Raw genomic sequence first — 5,250 nt, 5'->3', positions numbered from 1 at the left:
AGGGGGAGCAATTCAAAAAAAAAAAAAAAACAAATTGGCAACATTTGAATGATATAGGGGGAGATTTCACTCTTATATATCAAAACTGAAATTCAGCAATTTAAACCCTCTATAAACTGATTTTAAAGACAAGTATCAATAGGCTTATACTCTTTATTTTGTAATCATCAAAAAGGGGAGAGATTGAGGATGATAGTGTTATTTTGATGATTAACAAGCAATTATCTAGAGTATATTAAAAGTTAAATTGATACTTCATTTATAAGTTCATTACTCTCAGTATATTTGTATGAATTGATATAGAGACATGTTCTTGTTCATTTGAATGAATCTAACCTTGAGAATGCAGCAAAGTGTGGATTGAGTCGACCCAAAGGTTGATTGGGTCGACCCCGGCACATCAAGAAATCATTTGGCACACTCCTGCAAAAATGGCACAGATGAACAGTGAGTTGGGTCGACCCAAGGTAAGCATGAGTCGACCCAACCTTGAAGAACCTCAAAACAGGAAGGAAATAAGCTCTCTGGATTTACTGAGAGGGTCGACCCAAACAGTGGTTGAGTCGACCCAAGCTTGAGTCGACCCAAACCCTGAGAGGGTCGACCCAAAGGCAAGACAGAAAGACAGACAGAAAACGGTTCTCTGGAATTACTGAGAGGGTCGACCCAAGAAGAAGTTGAGTCGACCCAAGTGAACTTTGAGTCGACCCAAAAATTGGTTGGGTCGACCCATGAGAAGGAAGGCTGAAATTCAGGTTTTTGTGGTTTCTGAGAGGGTCGACCCAAGGAATGTTTGAGTCGACCCAAGTAAAAGTTGGGTCGACCCAAGGACAGGTTGAGCCGACCCAAACACGGGCGGAACAGTAACGGCTAGTTCTGCAGATGTACTTTTTGCTCTTCCCAAGGTGAGTAACGGCTAGTTTTTCAAATCTGACCATTGGGGCTTGTCCAAAGAAGGTTGGAAACTATTTAAAGGGGCACTATTCATCAGAGAAAATATCTTTTGGAGAGAAATATCAAGGAATACACAAGAAAACAAAAGTGCCCTAATCTCCTTCATCAAGAGCTTCATTCAACAATCAAAGAAAGGGATTGAGCAGTTTCAAAGAGGCATCAAGAGCTCCATCCTCCCTTGAAGAAGTGAAGCATCCTTGAAAAAGAAGAGAGAAGCAACTTCAAAGCGATAAATATTCTCTAACTCTTCTTTGTAGTTCATATTGTTACATTTGCTCATTTAGGAGTTTGAATCTTTCTTTTTGTTTGACGAACTATTTGTAAAGGTTCGTTGGTGAGCCCGCAAAACCAACAAAGGTTTTTGGTGAACCCGGAAAACCAAAGTGTATAGGTTCGTTGGTGAGCCCGCAAAACCAACAAAGGTTTTTGGTGAACCCGGAAAACCAAAGTGTATAGGTTCGTTGGTGAGCCCGTAAAACCAACAAAGGTTTTTGGATTGTGAGCCCGGAAAACAATCCAACTGTAATCCGCGAGATTATAGTGAAATCCCAAGGGGTCGCTTGGGGAGTGGACGTAGGTGCTAAGGAGAGCACCGAACCACTATATATTGTTGTGTTTGTGTTGTGCTTGTGTTTACATTTACTCTTGCATTATCTTCCATCTTTATTCCAGTTTAACTCTTTCAAATAATCTAAGAAAGCAACCACCGCACTTAATTAAGAAAGTTTTTAAAACACCAAAATTTAGAAGAAACCAATTCACCCCCCCCCCCCCTCTTGGATTGTCACTTTGGGCAACACCTTCCTTATTGTTACCCTCCCCAACCTTATTATCTATTATACGACCACTCCTTAGGGTAGTCAAAGCATTGGCTTTGCTCATGATTTAGTCGAGTTTCTTGAGCCACGTATTGTCCCCTTGGATTACTCATTGGTTGACTTGGAAGCTTACCTTATTCTCGTTTGTTTAATGCATTGGCTAGTTGACCTATTTGGGATTCTAGCTTAGCAATTGATTGCGTGTGAGAGTGCTATAGTTGTGTATTTGCCTCCAAACCTTGAAGGGCAGTCAACACTTTCTCCTCAAAGGCTGTATTTCTTTGGGTTGGAGGGGGAGGGTATTGAAATTGAGTTGAGGGACGGTAGAGATGAAAATTCTGAGGGTTTTGAAAATTTTGAGAGTGGGGTTGGGTAGAGTTCGAAGCTTGCTGTCTCCAAGAGAAATTTGGATGATTCCGCCATCCCGGATTATATGTATTAGAAAATGGGTCATTACCCGGTCTGGGCTGTGTTTGAGCAGCATTGATATGTTCTTGTACGAGTTCGGGAAATTGGGGTGCTGATGGGCACTCATGAATAGGATGTGAGGGGCTAGAACAGATAGCACACACTTGTACTTGGGAAGAGCTAATGACATGTCCTCCTATCATCAGTTGGTCAATCTTATGGGATAATGCATCTACCTTGCTAGACAGGTCCATAGAATGACTTATTTCACAAATGATCCCTTTTCTTTGAGAACTCGGAGGTGCTTGACGAGAACATGAAGCATGGTGGAGGGAGTTTTCATTAAGATTTTCAAATAGTTGCCATGCTTCATGCTCATTTCGAAGCATGAAAGTCCCCCCGCATGCAGCATCGATCATCTGACGGTTTCGTTCAGTCAAACCGTCATAAAAATATTGCACTAGCTGCCACTTAGGTATTTGATGATGAGGGCATTTACGGATTAGGTCCCGAAATCTCTCCCAAGTTTCATGAAATTCTTCTCCCTCGGTTTGGGAGAAGCTTGTAATGGCACGTCTAAACTGGTTCGTTCTTCCTATAGGAAAGTATTTTTTAAGGAATTCTTGTTGGCATTTGATCCCAAGAACGAATCGAGTTAGCTTCTAAAGAATTCAGCCATTGTTTGGCTCTATCTTTAAGGGAGAAGGGAAATAAACTAAGTTTCAGAGCATCATCAGTGAAGTTCTGAATCTTGACAGTGGTGCAAATCTCAAGGAATTCATCTAGGTGTTTATATGGGTCTTCATTGGTGAGCCCATAAAAAGATGGGAGCATTTGGATCACACTAGACTTTTATTTCATATTGTACCGCTGCTACTTCAGATAATCGAATACAAGATGGGAAAGTGTAAATGGTGAGAGTAAAGTACTTCCTCAGGAGTTTGGGTTGTTCTTCAGCCATCTCAGGAGGTGGGGATGATCCTAATGTTTTGATCTTAGCTCGAATATTCCTAAGGGTTCGTTCTATTTCAGGGTCAAAAGGTAATAGGTTTCGTACTCTAGAACGACTACCTTGCATACACTAGTACTCGATCAATCAAGCATGCAATAAAAGAGAAAAGCATATCAATCCTAGTCTTTGTCCTAAAATCACTAGACAGCTCCTAACTGGTTTGAAGAGGGCACCTAAGCCTCCAATCCGGTCTAATGAACCGAGTTGACCAGGTAAGCTCCCAGGTAAGTGGAGGGGTCACGATGCATTCGCAAAGGTCCCACTTAAAACCCACTTGCCTCGAACAGATGAACTGTCTCCCTTATAGGGACAAAGCTTGCCTAGACATCAACTAAGCCACAGAGCGAAATTGGTGCAACTTTCGGTGATCTTCGTCCTATTGAGCTCGAATGTCCCTAGGGGCCAATGTCTAATTGATTTTAATTAAAGTGACACTATGTGAGATTGAGTTCACCTAAATTGGGCAAGAGTCCGGTGATGAAATCCAGCTCTTATCTTGTTGGAGTGATTGCCCTTACTAAGTGCAGATTAATTGGTGTATGTGTATCAAGCATGCATTCACACTTTTGCTGAAATTAAAATCAAACAATCACCACAAAATTTCAAGCTAATAATTAATTTAAATAGAAAGGTTTAGAGGTTACCGAAGAAAATTTCCCCAGCAATTTAATTTTTTTTTTAGGCAAACCTCTACAGCATTCCTTTTCCAGCAGTTCTCTTTTTGATCATCCCAGATTTTTCCTTCGATTCCTGATCAAATAAGATCAAAAGAAAATTTAAAAAAATTAGTAGAAGAGAAAAAAGAGATAAGAAAAGTAACAATAATAGAAAATAATTTATATATATATATATATATTGAAAGTTTTTTTTAAATTAATTATTTTTTTAATGATAGAAAAAATAACTATGCAAGCAATCCCCGGCAACGGCGCCAAAAATTGATCGGTTCTTTCAATTTCAAAAATAAACCACGCAATAGCACGTATCCTGTAGGATAGTGATTACGGGTGTCGGTCCACAGGGATTGAAGAATAAGTTATTTTTTCTTTTAAAAATAAATCAAGAAGAAGGATTTGCTAACTTGATTTAACTAAATTAATCTATGAGTACGAATTGAAATTTATCAAAGTAGATAGATCTAGGGTTTGGAATCCACCGCGTAGCATTGCATTAGGGACTGTGTTCTTAATTTTTATCTTTTGGAGAGGCATGCAAATTGGCTACAAGCCTTTTAAAATAAAAGCATAAAGAGTGTTAGGAAGATCCATCTTCGGTGTAGCATGAAGTGTCTACCTAAGTATGCTAATCTAGGATGCAGCACACTTCATTTTCCTAGGCATGAATCATCTTAGACTACTTTAGCAAACATGATTAGTAACTAGCATGCTCAAAGTTTAAATATCATAAAGGAATATTTCATTGAAAATAAGAATTTAAACAAGCTCCAAAATAATAATAAAAATAAGAACTACAATGCCCTGATACATTGCTAAGGCTTCATCCAGCCCTAGACTAGACGTTTAGCCGCGCATGGCTTCCGGATGACCTCCCATCTTCAAATGAAAGCCTTCACCTCCCATTATTCCCAATATATCACAAACTATTCTCTTTCCCCCCTCCTTTCTCTCTTTTTTTTATTTCTTTCTCTTCCGAACAGAGGCTCCTCCTCTGTTCTTCAAACCGTCGCCTCCCCACCGTTCTTCAAACCGAGCTCTCCGCCCCCCTCACCGATGGCCACCCTCCTCCTTTTATAGCTGTCCGGAGTGCTCGTTCGGGAAGGAAGAAGAGATCACGGCCGGCTGATTCCGGGGCGTGATGCCGGAAGGCAGATCGTGGACGAAGAGGATGAAGGGCCGCGGGATCAGCGGAATGGAGCTGGGGGGGATCTGGTCGCCGGCTGCACCGCGGGATGAGAGGAGATCTGGGAGATAGCTGGGTGCACGGAAGGCGGCCTGGTTCATCGCGTGATACGCTGGGAGCATGCGTAGCTTGTCTCGGACGCCCGGAACGGCAGCTGTGCGGAGGCGGGGATGCAGGCGGATGAAGAGGCAGAGGATC

General features: G+C 41.4%; 1 non-coding gene across 1 annotated transcript; it reads left to right on the top strand.

The window, feature by feature from the left end:
* Positions 1-2,657: 2,657 nt before the first annotated feature.
* On the top strand, positions 2,658-2,763 carry LOC120109469. Its single transcript, XR_005510352.1, has one exon. It is a non-coding gene; the product is annotated as a small nucleolar RNA R71 (small nucleolar RNA).
* Positions 2,764-5,250: the final 2,487 nt, after the last annotated feature.

Source organism: Phoenix dactylifera, unplaced genomic scaffold (genome assembly GCF_009389715.1).
Source record: "Phoenix dactylifera cultivar Barhee BC4 unplaced genomic scaffold, palm_55x_up_171113_PBpolish2nd_filt_p 002233F, whole genome shotgun sequence".
NCBI classification, from domain to species: Eukaryota; Viridiplantae; Streptophyta; class Magnoliopsida; order Arecales; family Arecaceae; genus Phoenix; species Phoenix dactylifera.
The sequence above is the reverse complement of the archived record's forward strand: the minus strand, read 5'-3'. Positions and strand labels throughout refer to the sequence as shown.